The sequence below is a fragment of the Phalacrocorax aristotelis genome, chromosome 7 (genome assembly GCF_949628215.1).
Source record: "Phalacrocorax aristotelis chromosome 7, bGulAri2.1, whole genome shotgun sequence".
NCBI classification, from domain to species: Eukaryota; Metazoa; Chordata; class Aves; order Suliformes; family Phalacrocoracidae; genus Phalacrocorax; species Phalacrocorax aristotelis.
The window spans coordinates 49,377,914-49,397,211 of NC_134282.1; the positions used below are offsets into that span (position 1 = coordinate 49,377,914).

Below are 19,298 nucleotides of genomic sequence, written 5' to 3' on the forward strand. Positions count from 1 at the left end.
TGCTGGCTAGAATTTATAGCAGCTCCATTATTAGGAGATTGCACTGAAATGGGGCAGAGGTATGGTTTTCTGAGAACGCTACAATAGCCTCCTACATTATACACTTGACAGGTTTGTCAGCGCTTAGTAACAAGCCTTGTAAAGTACTTTAATATCATTAGCACTATTTTCTTAATGTGTCTGCTCTCCTAGCAGCCTGAAAATATCATATATCATGGTGTGGAGGAAGGCGTACATAGCTATCTCTCTCATTCTCTCTCTCTTTCTTTCTTTTTTTTACCTTCCCCCTGAAATTTTATTTTATTGCCACACATTTGGTTGAAGTTTTAATCAAAATAATGTAGCCATTTTCCTTTATTGATTAACAAGTAAATATGTATAAATATGTAGTTAGGGGTGGGCAACCCTTTTAGAGGATATTGGAAACAACATAATTAATGGCTTCCTCATCTAATTACAGTGCACGTGTTACATCTCCCCATTGTTTTTTCTGGTGATTCTTTTTTTCTTCTCTGTCCCTACAAAAAGAGAGGTCTGTTGCCAGAATGTCTGTGGATTTCATATGAAAGGGCAGGGGCCATGAGATGGAAAACAAAACAAACAAAACAAACCCAAGCTCTTGGTCACTTTTCTGAAAACATTCATGCTATCACTGCTGTTTCAAACGACCGCGTGCCCCATCACACTAAAATTCATCATTCTCAGCAGGTGATGGTAGCCTGAAGCTTGTATGCTAACTTTGATTTCTTTTAAATATCCAAGACATGTATGTGTGCATTTATTTATTTAGAGTGTTTCCTTGGACCCTTTGAGATATGAGTTAAAACATGATTTGCAAGCCAGGGTGTCACAAAGCAGGGGGTTGCCCTCTGTAGACAGGGTTGGAGGTCAAAGTACCTCTAAAGGAGGCATATATTGCCTAATGGATATCTACTGTGCTAATGTCAAGAGATGTAAAGTCCACATCCTACCGCAACAATGCAAGAATTGTTTATAATTGTATTTGAAAATAAACATTTATTAAGTACTCTGCAAATGCATGACATTATAAGCAGGGCTTGGATCTCATTTGGGAACAGGATATGCTTCTTAAATAGGAGTTGTGTTTATTTCTGACGTTGTAAATATTCTCATGTATGACCTTAATCATAAAAATTCCAGCATTGTAAACAACTGCACTAAATCTATACAAAAAAAAAATGGGCTCAGGCAAGGAAAACAAATATGTAAATGAACCTCATCAAAGAGAGTTTTATTATCTTAAGTATGACCTCAGTCAAATGGCTTTATATCTTGGAAGATTGTTAAAGTCAAGTACACAATCTACTTCCGTACTGATGCTGGGACTAAAACATCAGTGCTTTGTAGCCCACATTTGACTGACTTAACTGTAAAGCTTCAAAAAATCAAATATTCTCCAAGTGTCCTGTGCTCTTGGTTTTACTGATCTGAAGAAATGAGGGGCAGGAAAAATCACATTTGGGAGGGAAGAAGGGAAGGGATGATATATTATCCCCCAAGAACACCGTGGAGACAACTCCCCACTGGCTCGGCAGAGTGACGCACATGTGCCCTGCCAGCCCGCACACCTATCACAGTGCTCATGGCTACACTGGCCCCATACATGAGATTACACCATGAGCCACGCATTGTAAAAATCAGTGGAGCTACACGCAAGCTCACAGCTAGAGAATACTAATAAGTGCTCTAGGGAGGCAGATGGGTAGGGGCGAGGAGCAATCCTGGACATGTTTCTTACTGTGCAGGCATACGGATTTAAGTGGAGCTACTCCTGATTGCTCTGGTGAGAACAGGGAAAAGGCCCTGCACAGCCCAGCTTTGCTTTCTTGGAAGCCCTTGGAAGACATGATAAAGCAAGTAAATGAATAAATAAGCAACTCCTTGCCATTGCACTCTTTCTGAAGGGCTGCAATATGCAGCAGTATCTTCTAGGCTCTGTTTAGGGGTCCACTGACAGTTGTTTTCAAGAAATGGTAGAACAGACACTTTTTGCATAAAATTGACTGACTATATTCTTTAATAGATTTTCCTCAGCAATCACAGTTATGTTTTATAAATATACTGTTTCATAATTTGGAACAATTTAGCACCAGTTTAACCTAGATGAAAGGCAAAGCTCGAACGGATACCATCAAATAAAAACTATCGTATGTTTATCTAAAGCGTTACCTGTGGCAATAATAACAATGTAGACAGTTAACATTAGTTTAAAAAAATCCTCCAAAATATACTTCAAAATATTTCAACTAGGTCTGCATAATGTTAGTGGCTAGATCAACTTCACTTTCTGTGTGTCTGTTTAGACATAATATAAAACAAATCTATTGACATTTTAAATAACTCAGAATTTTCAGTTTGCCTCATTGCATGTTTTCCAGCATGCTCACTTTGCTAGTTTGTTTTATAAATCATTAAGGAAAGGCTCAAAATAAATTAGTCTAATATGGAAACATTTGTACTATCTATATTACTTATTACACATTAAAAGGAGATGTAATAAGCTAAGCAGTAGATATATATATCTACATTGTCTCTGGCATATGCCATATGTTTTAAATTACTAGCAATGGGTGGAGGGTCTACCTGAACTAAAATTGTAAGGCTTTTTCTAAGATCTTCATGGGAATTGCATCTTCGAGTTTCTCAGTATCGCATAATGGCAGCGAATATAGAATGAAATTCCAAAGAATCAATCACATGTATTTCAACACACGCATCACCAAATAAACATGTACAGATTCACATAACTCAGTTTATATTTTCAGAGAACTAATATAAATCCAGATTAATGTTCAAATACAATGTGTAATATCTCTATCTACAGGAATAAAATGTAAGCCAAATGCGATGACAGTGTCCTTTTAACAGCTAACCAGACATGCTTTGTGAATGGCTGCCATGTATTTCGTTTGCATCTAAAATGTCCATCACGGCAAGTACCCTGCAGTTGTAATTAGTGAAGATGCAGGATGTTATCGAATATCACAACATTTTGACTGTCAGATTGCTCTAGCCAAGGAAAGTTACTTTGTAAAATGAGAGGCTGATGTTGCAGTTGTATTGACTTTTGTGTCATGTTTGTTTCAGTTTACTAGTCAAAACAACTTTCAGAGCTCTTCCTTGTCCAGAAGGTTCAGGCTGCCTTATGAAAATGAAGCTGTCTTGTTTTCTGCTTCATAAATCATTGTCAAGCTGAGCCAGATAACAGAAACAAGTTCAGATTCCAAAATGATTATTCTTAGAGATGATATATTAAGTATACAGAATACAACTTGATTTTCATAAGCCATGTTGACTTTGCAGAACTGAGGCTACAGGGGAAAAAATTAATGAGTAATTGGAGGTGTAAGAGCCTGCAAAATCCTGGGAGAGAGGGAACAGAGTGGGTGGGGAGAATTCTCTTTCTGAGAAGCTCTTGAAGTCATTTCAAAGCTGCCATTTTCCCCTCATCTCTGTCCTTGCGCTATTTCACTGTCACAGATAAACCATTTGGAGTATCCTGTAGACCTATCTTACTGCACCCACTAATGCGATTTTATAACCTTCACCGGGCTTTGCATCCAGGCTCTGGACTAAGGGTCTTTCAGAAACTATTCCCCTCGAGAGCACCAATGAAAGGATCCAATGCCACTGGACATTTCCCTCCCCTTCACTTCTCTCCCTCCTTTATATCATGTCTATTTCTTGATGGCTCTGCAATCCTTTCTTAGCTTTCCGGATCTCTTTATAATCCAGAGAAATAGAGAGTACATGAATGACCCCTCTGTAATTGGATTAGAAGAGTCACAACAAAAACAGCATTGTGGAGGTAAGTGAATTCTTGAAATACAGTTGCAAGAGGTAGCTCTACCTGGGAAAATATGAAGAGGGCAATGGCCAAGCCTCTTCTACCTCTATAGGAATCCTTTTAGAGAAAAAGAATGAGTAGGACAGATAAAGTGGGGGAATAACAGCAATTTGAATGGAAAAGAAGGATCTCACTTAGTAGAACTTTTTATTTGTGTGATATTAGCATACAATACAAGACTGGGAAAGGGCTGTGGATGGCAGGTCTTAACTGTGAAGCAAGGTCTGAAGTTGTCAAGCTCTGGAGAGGATGGGATTTAAGATAGCAGCTCTGGTGCACTCCAGTGTGAAAACTGTAGAAGAAATGTAGGTAGCTGGACTTGCTTTCAAGCTGACCAAGTCAAGATGACCCTTCTCTCATGTGGCCCAGACAGATGGGTTTTACCCACATTGTTAGTTTTTTTTTAACTACCTGCAAAACAAATACTGCAAAATTAGACACTGCAACACCACAATCCCCATGCAGAGCCTGACATGCAATGGATTGACTAAGGTCCCTCAGTAAGGTCCACGGCAGAAGAACTGGAACCAAAATCCACCATGTGCTGGATGACCAGCATAGCCCAGAGACCGTCCTTCTTGTCTCAAAACACGTGCTCTGCCGCTGGCTGCATCACCTCCCCAGAAGTTCGTCTTTAACACTAAACATTGTAAAAGAAAAAACAAACATAGGAAATTTCAGCTGTGGCTGTGAAAAGAAATCATGCTCAGGGCACCCCTCAAACATGTTTCTTCATTCTTTTAACCAAGAAAAGGAAATTAAAATCAAACAAACCTATGTTTAAGGAATGTGAAGGCTGTGAAACAAACCAACAAAAGCCAGGAAATGTTCGAGTTAAGGCTGTGACACTCTGTCCTTCACTCAAGCTGTTCTGACTTATTTTTTCTAAACAGAGAGGGTTGAGATCAGCGTGTCACCCTTGGATTTGAATTTCCTGTTGTGAACTGGTATGTGCCTGTGCCTTATTAATATTATTAGATATTGCTTATTGTATTTGTGAATGTGATGCAAGTGCACACGTCTAAATTTAAATACACCCACATCTCTATGCATTATATTGGTGCAGAGCACTGTAACTATCAGAGCTTTTTGCAAGTGCTAAGATTTGTCTCCTTAACAACAATCAGCCCAGAAACTGTCTGTATTTTAACGAGCCGGTAGCCACCTCAGAAAGTCATGCTTGTCACCATAGTGCACACAACAGCCTTTGGAAATGTCATAGTGGCTGGAGGGATAGAGATCAAATCCACCTGCTTCAAAGTCATTCAAGCAAGAGGAGACTTTTTAATTTAGACAGTGCTGGCTCCAGAAACCTGGACACGTGTTTCTGCTCCCACTCAGTAGAGGGCAGCAGTAGGTGGAGATGAGGGAGGTTCATATTTTCTCAGTAAGTGTCTATCAGAAAATCAGATTGTCCCTGGATATGACAAAAACAACACACAAAAAATACCCAAGCTAAGCAAGTTGGTAGCCATTTGGATGAACAAATCAGTGAATAGATGGTTCCCATGCAGCTCAGGAACCATTTGTACCATCACTGCACTCCCACCACATCTGGGATTTCACAAGTCACTGGAAGCTTGGTGGGAAGTGGGTGTGTGGATCATATGCTATTCTTCCTCCGGACACATGAGGGAATGGCTCAAGTCAGAGGCAGGATACCAGACCAGATAGACCAAATGTCTGGGACACTATTGTGAGAATAATGTCAATTTAATGTTAGTCTATCATCACCTATTTTGAACTAACCTTTGTCACTGGCACTTCTGATCTCGTTCGGAGTCTGAGCACTCCAGCACTGCAGCAGCCAGCACTAGCTTCCCCCAGAACAGCTTTAGCACTGTGAACAATAGATTTTAACCTTTGCCACTTTCATTTTTTTTTGGTTTTATTATCAGTCTGTGCTTCCACTACAAACTAAGCACACAGGGCTTTGAGCTAATTACATTCTGTACATCTGAGCCAACTCTCAGTGCTTCATGCTGACACTCGGATACATCTGGGCCTGATAACAATTACAAATACTCTGGGCATACTTTAAAAAAGAGCTTATGTTACAATGTGAAACAGCATGTTTTACAGTGCTCATAACGGTCAGATAAATACAATAGCTTCAAATCCCCTTTCCGAGGCTTTAAAAAAAAGGGCCTCACAATAATTCATTTCGATCAGGAACCCATAAGGAAAGAATCCTTCCCCTCCTGTCCCTGGGTGAGACACAGCAAAATACTTGAACCTAATAACAGGCCAAAATTTTTGTCACAAGCCAGGGAAGAAAGATGGTGGGGGGAGGGTGATGGTGGGTTTCTGGTTCAGTGACAGCAGATAGCAGGGCCTGGGTTCATCCTAGCTAGAAGTGACCCTGAGGGATGATGATTCGGCCCTTCTGAACGTCACTCTTGCTCTTTCCGTTGACTACAGAGGAAGCCTAGAGTGATTTGTTTCATAACTTAAGTGCTTCGGGTATCTGAAGTGAAGTGGGATGAACTGGGGCTTGAATTCCCTGCTGTGCAGATGCCTGTAGCAGTGGAGATGGGGGATGGCTACACCTGCCTGCATAGCTCTTCCTTTCTCACCTTTTGCCCCTCCTGCTCTCCAGCTCTGGCTCAGGGACCTGCTCCTGGAAGCAGCAAAGAGCACTGCTGAAGGCTGCCTTGCAATGCAGCCCTGGCACTATGACCCCACTAAGGATAAAGAAAGCGTAATATGCTCTAAACCTGCTCTCTCAGATATCTGGAACTCCTTTTCTTAGTCATGGAGACGAAGCAGATGAGAAAGGCACATGTGTTGCATTGGCTCCTCTTTAGGGTTTGTTCAAACCCATTTTAGGGCAACCTGATGGCATCTTTGCACATCTCCAGGGAAACACAGGAACACCACCTCCCCTCAGGAGCCACTGCTAGGAGCTGTTAGCGGCTGAATTGGAGCTGAGAACTATTATAAAGATATTTTACAATGTTTTCTGCAAGACTTGAGCAGGGAAGGGATGCCTGAACCTGGGACTTACACAGCTCAGACAGGGGAGCAGCGTTAAAACATTTATCCTTGGAAGAACCAAAACCAATAACCCTGTAAGAAAAAGAAAGAATGATTTAAACTTCTTTAGTGACAGTCTCATGGGAGAGATACAAAATGCTCAAGATGCTTTGTCAGTTTGCTTTTCTAAAAGAATTGTTAATGTTTTGGAATGACGGACAGAGAAGAATTAAAAGAAAAACAACTCCCCAGGCCAGGTTTTTGCATAGGGCTGTAGCAATTGTCAGTCACAAAGAGCTCCCAAGCAAGCCCTTATGATAACACACAGAGTATATCAGCAATCATCTGTCTTTTCTCAGTAAACAGTTGTATAGTAATAAAACAGAGTGATACAGCTGACTCTAACCTGGCAAATTTCCCTGCACCTAGTGTTTACATCTCTTTAAGTGTATCTTTGTCATATGGTTACAAGGCTATTTCATGCTCTCAAGTTTAATTCTTTGTAAATATAGCTCTCTTTGTGCGTGTGAGGCGCATGTGTTAATAAATGTTCCATTTGCAGGCGTTCCTCTTGCTCAAATGGAAAATTAAGAGTCCTTGATTGAACGATGTTAGAGATTGCTGGAAGTCTCCGTTCCCATCTCTGTGGAGTCACAATGATTGCTTGGGAAGTTTCACACTTTCAAATATTTCTGTGAAGGCTAAATCCTGCCTTCTGGTAAGTTGCAGGGAGGCTTTTTTTTTCTGCTAAAAAATAGGTTTTTCTGGAAAGCCTGCTCCCTGAGTTCTCAGGGGTTATAAAAATGGGAATCATTTTTATTGGCAATCCACTGGAATAGTGCTGAGACAAATGGAAACTTGAAGATAAGGATCCTCGGAGGTGAAAACATACAGCTGTTGGGAATTGCGAAAGAATCTGGCCAATAAAGGAAGTCACTATTTTTCCAGACCTGAAGTGAGTTATAGGCCGAGACGGGTGTTGTATATTTATGTAAGGCTGCAGCGGGGAGCTCGAGCGACCGTATATTGCTGAAAGAGCATCATTCACATTCAACCTGAGACAAAAGGTGGAAATGAAGTAACATCCTGACTGAAGAAGGGCTCACGACAGAATAATAACATTTCAGAGAGGGGGGCCGGTGCAGCGGCCCGTGGGTAGGCCTCAAAACGAGGAAATGGCGGAGGTGCCTTGTCAGCCTTCAAAAAACACACACACACGCACACACGTGGCCTGGCCAGTGTCCTTGGGAAGGGGGGCGTTTATCTTTCACAGAAATGCGTACATTTAATTGATGTAGATGTATGGGCATATTACTACAGCTCAGTTTGCAGGCCGTGTTTACCAGGATGCATTTTCTGCCTTGTTGTATCAATAGTGACACCAATTAGAAAAGACACTTAAAGGGTTTTTAGAACTGCTCAGTCCTTTTTTTAAAAAAAAAAGAAAAAACTTTTCTTACTCTCTCCCCTGTCATTATTTTTGCACTGTTTTGTTTGAAGCTAGAAGCATCAAAACTGAGTCGTGTTTTTCTAAGGAAAGCTGAGGAAGCAAAGAAAAAGCAAGAGTCCCTCACCATATATAAACATTTTCTGCTGTAAATAGCTGTCCAGATGTAACACAGAGATCAAAGTCAGTGGTTTCATGAGTTTACAAGTAGGGAAACTGAGGCATAAAAAGGGTTAATAGGCTTTTTGAGGTCTTAACACACATTTGGTGGCTCAAATTGGGAGGGAAATTGCACCCTAATTCACAGTGCAATGCCACATCTACAGGTGTAACCATGACTTTGAATCAAACCATAACTTTTTTTTCCAAGATGTTTGGACATACATCATGATTTTTTTTTTCCTTTTTAACATAATATCCATTATTTTGGTTTAAACTGTGAAGTTTAGTTTAGGCATAAACCTTCTACGGATTTTGAGGCAACTGAACTGGCTTTTTAGGTGATCTGAAATGCAGACTTCCTTTTCTAAAAACACATAGCAATATGTAGTTGAACCTACTGTACTAATTAAGGTGGTTCTGGTATTTTTGAATTTATGACGGACCTTGAAAACATCAGGCTTTATCCAGGGCTGGTTTTAGTGGCAGGGTAAATTACAGCATCTGGCTTGTAGACTAGAACTCCTGTGGTCCAGATGTAGCTGTCTAAATGTTAGGCATTTAGTTTGGCACAAGAAGGACAACCGGACAACAATGATCACAGACAGCTCATAAGTCCCCACATTAGCCTGGGTGTGACCATGACCCTCCTCTACCATGCCAGGACCCCTCTCTGCAATCACTGAAAATTTGTATTTTGCCTGAACTGTTTAGAAATGTTAGCTAAGATTGGATTTTTCGTACTTAAAGAGATAAAACAGCAAAGGTAACACAGAAATAGATCCATTTAAATTGACAGATTTTACATCTTCAACAAGTGGTCCAATGTTGGTTCTGCCTCTTAAATCCTGGAGTATTTTGAAGAATACATTCTTCAATCGTGCCCCAAATCCATGCGCAGGTGGTTTTCTCACACACAGGATAGGCAAAATGGATTTGGACCCCTTACAAGATACTGAGTGACTATTTTCTTTTTCTAATAGGCATCCAGAAGGCTTTGAACCACAACAGAACAAACAAAACCTGTTATTCCCAGACAAATGTCCAACTTGCTCTGCTCTGTGGAATTTGGACCCATCTTAAAGCTCCACTGGCAAAGAAGACACTAAACTGAAAAAAGTGCACCTGGGCTTGGAAGAACATCTTCCATTAAACTTCTGAGTAAGACTATAATAACTGATGTGAAAATGAGAGTGTCTTTTTTTGTATTTTAATTATTCCTAAGTGATACTCATAAAAATATATTAGCTTATAAGGAAACTGCTGGAGAATATAATAAGGATGAAACTGTTCGTTTCACAGGATTTTAAAACACTTCTCTAGAAGTACACCTGAACAACTTCAGGGAATGAATGTTTTCCTAAAGATCTGGTTTAAGTAATTTTTAGAATTCTCCACTTTGGATTAAAAACATGTAGGCTATTCCACAGAGTTTAAAATTACCTACAGAAAAGGCAATTCCTTCCTTCTAAATCTATAGGAATTTTAAATAACAGAGAAAATGCCCTAAAGGCTGAAATCTATTGTTCTACAGTTCAAATAAAGTTAACAAATCACAGACTTCTCAGATTTTTATTATTATTATTTAATAATAATAATATTTTACTTAGTACTGTAAAACAGTTGCTGATATCAATCAAATTCACATTAGGCACTTGTAGGTGTGGAACCGACACACAAGAGGTTTTATAATGCAAAAAGTGGTTATTACTGGGGGGGGTGGGGAATCACACTGTGTTGTGATTTATCCACTTAAATGCTTAAACTTAAAATTAAGATAAGATACTCCAATCACATGCAGGTAACCCACATAGCCTTCTTGTTAAAATGCCCTTCCATTTAAACACAGATTTTAACCTTTTCACCTTCACCGCTTACATTTTTCTTTTGTTTTGTTCAAAGCATTTAGGTAAATTAGGATGAGGTCCCTCCATAAAAATGCAAGGGGATCAGTGAAACTTTCATCTCTAATTTATTCATGAAGGAGAGAGGTCTTTCCTGGTCATGCTGTGCATCATCCTGTCAGAATGACTTTCCTTCTTCTCGAGAAGGAATAAAGGGAGATAGAAAAATCAGGGGTTTGGGCTTTCCTACTAATAATCACTGGAAGAGAGAAAACTGTGCAGTGCTTTATTCCGTGGTTATTGTACTGGAGCTGAATTTAATATCACATATTACAAGGCCAAGTTTCAATATTAAGGGGACTGAAGTTACTAATGAGTGAAAACATAAATTATTTATGTAAGATAACTAGATAGTCTTTTCATATGAAGTTCACACATAACTTTAAAAATATCAATTCATGTGTTCTCCTACCAACTCTAACAGGTACGATAGACAGCTTTCTGTCTGGAAGACAGCAGAAGCATGCATGTGCTTGGGAGAGAGAGACCGCTTGTCTCTGTTAGCACAGATTCTGCCAACTCTAAGCTGTGGACAGAAATATTCACTTTTGATTTCAGCTCTGGAAATTCACTACAACTGAATGAACTTTCAATTATAATTAAAAAATAGACTTATTGTCCATAATAAACCTGCTTTCTGACTGGTATTGCCCATCCCTTCCAAAATCTTCAGTTCTCGGATTGATTTCTTTCACTTATTGTTGTTATAATAACATCCCATTTTGCATCCTGATCTTTCAGAGAGGCAAAAAATCTTATAATATAAATGGCCTTTATCCCAGCTGATGAATGAACTCTTCTGTGTTCCCCTAGCTTACAAAAATTATCATCTTTTATATATGCTTTAAAAAGAAGAGGGTGGGGGCTAGGGAAGCAAAGCAGGATCTGGTATTAGTCCTTTTAGTCGTCAGGAAATTACAAAACGTACACTTGCGGAGTAAGCAATTTTCGCAGTCTGCTGGCACATCCATCTTTTTAATGAGCCTTGTTTATAACCTGACGCCATGTTTCTAGTCACCTACCCTGTTTACATCTTTGGCCCCTTTAATTAAGAGAAGAACCAGTTAAAAGAAAGTAAGAAGAAATATTAATATGATCTGATTAATTCAGCTAGCGGGAGGTTATGGGGTACCAAGGTTATTATAACCTATAAAGGCAACATGAGCAAAGCTGTGTTCATTTGTAATTTTATTAGGCAGAGCAAATTAGTGAGCCCACATGGCAATGACAAAAGACCCCTTCCTATTCTCTCTTACCCCCCACCGAAAGGGCCAGGCGCCTAAAGTTAGGCTCCATATTAGGCAAATGAGAGCTGATAAATCTCAGCCAACAACTAATGAGAATCTCCAGAGTTGGAGCTGTGCTAATTTGAAAACATTAGCTGAGATTTCTTTTCCTTTTTTTTGTGAATGTACAAAGTCTAACTAACCCAACCCTGCTCTTGTCATGGGGGTCAGTGGGGCAAAGATGGCAAGGCAGGAGGGGGAGAGGAATCCACAAGGGGTTAAAGATAAAACATGGCGTAAACATAGGAGGGGGCTAAGAGGAAATGCTGATAATGTGTAGATCATTAGGAAGAGCATATATCACTGATAATACAAGGAGGGATATAATTACATATAATTACATGACACTTATGCAGGAGTCCCTCCTAGCCCCCCAGCTAAGAAAATCCAGATCTTTTCCTTGCACTGTTATCCTGCAGTGTCCATGGAGTAACATTGAAATCATGGCGATATCAAACCCCTTTCAAGGCTTTCCAGTGCTGCATCTCTCATGATGTGACTTCACCAAATTCAGGTAAACTTCCCACTGAAAATGCAGGTGGATCCCAGCCCTGGTGTAATCCACAAAAATCACTGTTTGATAAGGTTGTTAATCACAACCATGCTAGTCCAGGCTAAAAAGTTACTGCATCATCTTGGTGCTACACAGATAGTAAAACCCAAAAAAATCTTTTCTGCTCCTCAGAAGAAAGGCCTGACCTAACAAAATGCATTTATCCCATTGACTGGGGTATGAAGGGAAAGTTTGCAGCACTTCTGAAGAGTTTGGTCCATAAGTAACTGCTGCATGTTACAGGTAACGGATGAACAGCACTGCACCACCCAACATACAGGTGGGGAAACTGAGGTACTTTCAGACTAGGGAAGAGAATAACAAGATTTCACCTGCATTCATAGCTTCATTTGCTTACTTGAATTTTTCCACCAAAATCTTTTGTGGGACTCGGTCAAACTGAGAGATTAAAAATTCACGAATACTCCAGAAAATCTGGCTGTAAGAAGAAATTGCATAACCCCTGAGTCCGAGCTATCAGAAAAATATCTTGGACTGTGATCTTATGCTTCTGCCACTCACCATGACTACTCACCTATTGCTGTATCTTTGCTACCTGCATCATTTAATTCTACTGATATTCCAAAATGTCACATTTTATCAAAGACACTCACTTAGCTGTGAGCTGAGTGAGCAGATGGGCTACAGACCATAGGATCTTTCTGTTTAGTGTACAGCACAAAAACCAGACAAAAACCCAGGGTCCCTAATAGCCGTAAGAGAGTTAAAATAGCCACAGTGGGGTGGGAGGGGGGAAGCTATTCCAAATTTTTAGATTCCACAGTTCATAAAACTAAAGTTGAGGGATTTAAAAGAAATGCAAAAGAAAGAATGAAATATGTAAAAATTACCAAAGAATTACTCCAACATAGTGGGGGCTTTTAAGCAGAGACCACCTTACTGAAAAATCAATTTTAAGAGCATTATATTTCACACTTCATTGTTATCTCAGTTTAAGTAGCAAGTCTAATAATACTGAAAACTATTTTTATGTGTATCTAAATCATCCAACCCTCATTGTTTTTCCTCACCTAATCCCAAATGATTTCATTAACACACAAAATCCTGCAGTCCAGGTAAGATATCAGTGGTGGGGCATTGCCAGACTGAAAACTCACACAGCTTTGTGGTCCCTGTCTACTGCACGTACAGTTAAGTTGCTCTTTTCACTCCTGTGACAAATTTCACTGACTCTGTTAGTCCCAATTTTACTGAAATGTATTGAAGTAAAAAATTTAATTACCAAACCCTAGCTACTGAAAGGGAATTTTAAGGCATTTTAGTTTAGCTAGATTTATTCATTTTTTTCTTTCACACATGACTTTGGATTTTGAGAGTTGGTACCTCTCAGACTTCTGCTAAGCCACAGCCCATGGCTATAAGATACTCTAAGGACAGGAAAACTCACTGTGACTGTCAGGTTCAAATATCTCTTTCACAGCAGTGCCCGTAAAAGCCAAAAGGCTCCGAGAATTCAAAGATAGATTTATTGTTCAATTTATATACTCCTATACACACTTTAGCAAGTATTATTAGGTGCAGTGGATTTTCAATCATTTATGTTACTGGTGTGTTGAATTATCCCAGTGATTTCCTTATGTGGACCAAAGAGCTGGTTTAGGCCTTGCAAGATAGTATCAAAAACCCACTGTTTCAAACCAAATCTATAACCCCTCTCTGGAAAAAACAACATTACTGTGAATCCCAGCTTTCTGGAGATAAGGTTTGAAAACCATTAAGTTCATTTTTTATTTGTCTTCTGCTTCTCCACACCATCAAAATCTGGGTAAGACTAGAAAACATCAACATGCTGAAATGAAAAATATAATTTAAAACAATCTGACACCTCAGTGCTGGGCCCCACACCATTTTAACACAAGCTGGGACATATTCTTGAAAATTCAGAAGAAAATTTGTCCTTGGGATATCTTCAAGTCCAATTTTGCTCTTGCAAGATGAAAGACAGGACTTTTTAAAGGAGTCTAAACAATTTCAGGCTGCAGATTTTAACAGCTTTCAGTGGACCCAACCTTCCAGATAGGGATGCCAGCTGTCATCCTCAATGCAAAGCAATTCTGTGGTAGTGTAAACTTCCCACCTACTCTCACTTGCCTCCCTTCCTTCTCCTTATCACAGGGTGGTGAGATAAAAAAAACACACGATGGTGGAGCTACAGTGTGCTGGTCTGCTGGGCTGTCCTTGCCTGCAATAAGAGCAAGTCTATAGCTGCTTTGGGTTGTCATATCTCTGCCCAGCTCTAGGTCTTCTGGTGGTTTGGAAATCACCTTTCCTTGACAACACGATATGTTTTCCCCAGAATAAGACCCACTGTGTTCCCCAGTTCCTTCTTTTCAATAATCAGGGACAAGGAAGCTGGCAGAGTACTTCAAGACCAGCCTGAAATTAAGGAATATAAACACAGGACCAAAACCCAGGAAGGCTGCTGAATGCCTCTCAAAGAGAAATTATTCCCCTGTCATTCTTTTCCACTAAGCCTTAGGGTGGACTGATGAAAAATAATCTGAACTGCATGAAAATCCCTGCGATGCATGAACTTTCATATGGAAATAGGTTTGTGGCTATTCATTACCTGTTTATATTTGCAAGGTTAAAAAGTTTAATTGATCGTTCAATAAATTATCACTTTACAGATCAGGTTAGGCTCTTAAACAAACCACGAATCACCATGTTAACACGCAGATATAAATGAGTCTTTCTCAATAGGATAAACACTGTCCCTCATGTACGGTAGGTGTGGCAATTAGATTATTGATTTTAGGTAAATGTCTTGTTAATTATGCAGGAGGCTTCACTACTCGTGTTAATTAACTTACTGCTCCTTTGAATCAATACACTCTGGCCTCAGGAGAAAGAGCTTTCTCCCCCTGGTCTTTGGGGCAAAAAAAAAAGAAAAGTTTTGTTCATCTCTTTCCCTCCCTTTATTCCTCAAATAGTCCACAACTTTCATTTTCCAAGTGAAAAAAAAATTAAATGGAGAGTGAGCAAAGTGTTAAGACATGACCAGACACTTCAGCCAAAGAAAATGAAATTCAGACCTTTCTCAATGAAAGACAAATGTAATGTTCATCCTGTAAGGACTGAACTCCAAATGGTGCACAGATTATCAGTGGACCAACCTGCAGAAGTTGTCGGTACAAACCTTCCTAGGTTCTTGAGAACCTGAGATCTCTTTCTTCCCTTGTTCATTTTTTTAAACTCCTCTTACAGCTTTTTTTTTTTTTTCATGGCTTTATCAGACACTTGCCTCGGAGAAGTATCTTCCCACTATTCTCTCACCTTAAACTTCCCTCATCTATAACCTCTTTTATTCAATCTCACATCTTCATTTTCCACAGAATTTGCCCATTGCCCTTTCTTCTTTTCTCTGCCTCTAGTCTTGCTTTACAGGCAAGTGTTAGGATGACTGACACCTGCTTTTACACCACTATCCCTAGAGCTGGCTATGCTTCCAAACAAGTATGCATTTAAAACCATTCTCAAGTTCAGACCTGATTATCTTAAATATATCTTAAACATATCTTAAACAGTCGGTATGGGCTTAGATCAAATTACAGACCACTCTCTAGAAGGAAAACTCAGATTCATCCAGTGGAGGTGTAATTTTATAGACTTGCGCAAGAGAGGGTTTTCCATTTTTGTTGTTGTTTTTGTTTGCTTGTTTTTTAATAAGCTACTTTGACCCTATATCTTCTAACAAAGATCTTCAGTCAGGAAATGCCATACAGAACTTCTCCAAAATTTTTAATGTTGCTGTTGGAATTTCTGAGCTCAGAGGAACTCAGGTTTTGTCCAGATTAACACTAACACTAACAGGGTTAGAATGATGACTATAAGCATGAACTTTCACATGATCACAGCCCAAATCTGTATCAAAGCTCCCTGGAAGCAGGTGGATCTGGATGTCTGGGCAAAAGGTCAGTCATTTCCTTTTCATCTGCAATAAGTGAAACAAACTGAAACCAGTTTCCTACTTGGCCTTTGGTTGTTTTCATATTTTCTCCTTTTCTTTTCATGATTTTGCAGTTCAAATCCGGTTTATGTTTTTTTCCCTGTGTATTTTGTTTGTGCTTTCTTTGGTGAAGAGTAGAGATGAATGATTAGGACCATAACCCTGAAGATACTTAAGCACAACTTTATTCATATCAGCAGGCTTGATGCAGTCAACAGAGCTTTTACATGAGCAAAGTTCCTCACATGTCTTAAGTGCTTGCAGGATCAGGACCTTAATCTTGTGTTTTATGCTATTCGTTGACCTTGGTCATGTACACATTTATTACTGGTATGAAAAAGTACAAGGTGGAGTGAGTGACATTCCTGATGCAGGAAGAGGTTTAACAGGGGAAAAAGAAATGTGAGTGGTTTTTTAACTGTTCTAAAAATAACCTAAAAAAGAATCTTGGTAAAAGTTTCAGACTAGCTTGCATTGATGTTTACATGAAGCCCGTTATACATAATTTTCCGAAGCTGTTTTCAATCATGCAAATGATTTTTTCCTTTGCAATATGCTAATGCAATCTGATTTATTTCAGTTGTAAAAGTTAATTACAATGTGTTTGTGAGTCCCTAAAGATGATGTATTAAATGTTTATAACCAGGATTATTAAAATGTCCTGTCTCGATTACAGTGCTTCTCTTTCAAACACTAGAACTAATTGTAGCCTTAAATCACAACAACCTCACCGTTAAAATTAACACAAGGGCAACATTGCATAATTTTAATTAATTTTAATTTGGCCAAAGCAAATTAATTTTTGTTTTCTAGAAGGACAGCTAAACTCTTTCCCAGCCCGCTTCCGTTAAACATAGAGTTCATAAACTTCTCTTTTTTTTTCAACATATGTATCCCTTTAATGATTCCACGGCTGCATATTTACACTTTACAATGTGCTTTGATTTCTCATGCTCTTTCTGCTTTCATTGAAATGACTGTACTCATGTCTGAAGTCCTTATTATTGTGCACTCAAAAAAAGAGAATTAAACAATGGTGCCATATTCTGTATTTCACTGATTGTGCATGCCTGTGCATAACACTGAATCATTCTGTACAAAAAGTAACTCAGAGCCCCTTGAAGCTCTTGGACCTTCAGTTTTTCTGTCCTGAGCACCCATGAAAGAGCTCTTGATGTCTGATGACAAAAAGTCCTTACCAAAAAAATGTTCCTAGAGAAAAAATTAATTTACACACCTACATTCTCTTTGCTTTGGTGTTGCGCTAAGGTTTTTTGCAGGAAAAATGTGTTTCTTTGTCCAGATGGCCTAAGTCATCTTAATTATGAATTCCCTAACTGAAGCTTGAGACCTTTATGTTGTGTGACATCACAGCTGGTTGCTGAGTTACCACAATGACGTCACAGAGTAGATTGCTTTGAGCCGAGTTTGGGATTAAAAACAAGAGAAAATGAGGATCTTAATCTTCTTATCCTTTTTATTGTTACTGTTTTTATGAACATAACCAAAACCATCAAACTCACGCCTAGAGGTCGTCCTGATGCAGCATTTGAAATCTCCCTTTTTTCCCCTCATGAAATACCAAATTCCTGTAATGGTAAGTGTGGGATTTGGCTGTACACGAGTAATTTGTTGCCAAGGAAAGGAAGCAAAGTTTCAATTCAGGGAGTTTCCAGTGCTTTTTTTCCAGAGGGAGCTGTGGTTTGCCTCTCCCACTCACAGAAGCAGCTGTGGGAGCGAGGGATGGGTAGGGAAGGGCTTGCCCTTCCTTATGTTCTGGGAGCTGGAACAAGAACAAACTCACCGCCTTGCATGAATAGAAAAGAATCACTTGTCCCTCTGTAGTGCTTAGCAAAGAGCATATGTCCATGATTTTTAATGACAGACAGGAACTGTGTTGTTAAAGGATGGTCACACCAGGGCAAACCAAAAGTCAATCTAGACCAGGATCATATCTCAAATTATGGCAAGAGCAGTTGCTTAGCCAAAAGCATAAAAACAGGTCAAGCTTATCACACCACCCACCCATGCCGCATGATTTCTAAGTATTTAGTAAGATTCTTTCATTAATTCTATCAGTCTTCCTTGGACCCATGAAAACATCCACAATATCCACTGGTAAAAAGACCCTAAACTCAGCTCTGTGTTGATTACTGAAAACTGTTCAGTGTAGTTTATTCCTTTTTGTCCAAATGCCTCAAAGCAATTCTAAAATGTTTATCACTAGCTTCTATGTAGGGAGAAGCTGAGGTAGAACAAGTCTGAGTTCTCTGTCACCATCTTCATGTAACCACACCATGCCAAAAGGGTCAATCGCTTAGTGGTCAGCCTTAAGACTTTGAGCAGTCCATAGGTGTTTAGAATGGCTGTACTCTTCTTTCATGCCATGCTGGAGAAAAATAGCATCTATGTAAGCCCTGTACTGTGTTGCTTTAATTTGTCTCTGGATAAAGGAACCAAATTCAAGTGCACACAGATCATCAAACTGAAGCTGATGAGGCCTCCATTTCTTACCTCTGCCTTTCCGTAAGTATCTGGTGAAGCTGCTACTTAAAAGAGGGAGCTAATATGGACTTGGTGGGCACCATTTCACCTACATAAATACCGTTTACTGGTGCATGCATTTCTTTGCCAAGCGATTCAGTCATAGTCCTGGCACAAGAGTCAGGTGAGGGCTGCAGCTGCCCTGAAGCTGAAAAGGAACCTGAATTACTTATCTATGTTAACACATTCCCCTGACACTTTACATCTTTCTCTGCTCCTCAGCTCCATATGTGAAAATAGGCCTTCTGCAACACAGCAACATTTTTTCAGTTGCATTGGTCACATCTTGACTCTGAAGAACATGTTACCTATGTGGTCCTAATCAGCTGCTTTCATGTGAAGCCTGTGTCTATTTGTTCTCCTCACTCCCCCAAGCCCTCACGTTCAGACTCTTCCTGGAAAAGAAAACCAGCAAGAAAGATGCAGCTGCACTTGGTTCAGATTCTCATCGTCTGGAGATATAAATCTTACCATGGCCAAACATGTTAAATACTGAAACTGCTGTCTTTAAGCACTGGCAGTCTGCAGCCTGCCATCTTCATCCTTCTGGTGGACAAATGGGTGCTATAGTCTCACAATTCAGAGGAGAGA

The 19,298-nt window shown here is 39.5% G+C and overlaps 1 long non-coding RNA gene across 1 annotated transcript in view; it reads right to left on the minus strand.

The window, feature by feature from the left end:
- Window positions 1-3,687: 3,687 nt before the first annotated feature.
- Window positions 3,688-19,298, minus strand: part of LOC142060433 (uncharacterized) — a 170,441-nt gene continuing 154,830 nt past the window's right edge. The window contains exon 5 of the long non-coding RNA XR_012661729.1: window positions 3,688-4,508. This is a non-coding gene — a long non-coding RNA (uncharacterized LOC142060433). The remainder of the gene's footprint in view (window positions 4,509-19,298) is intronic.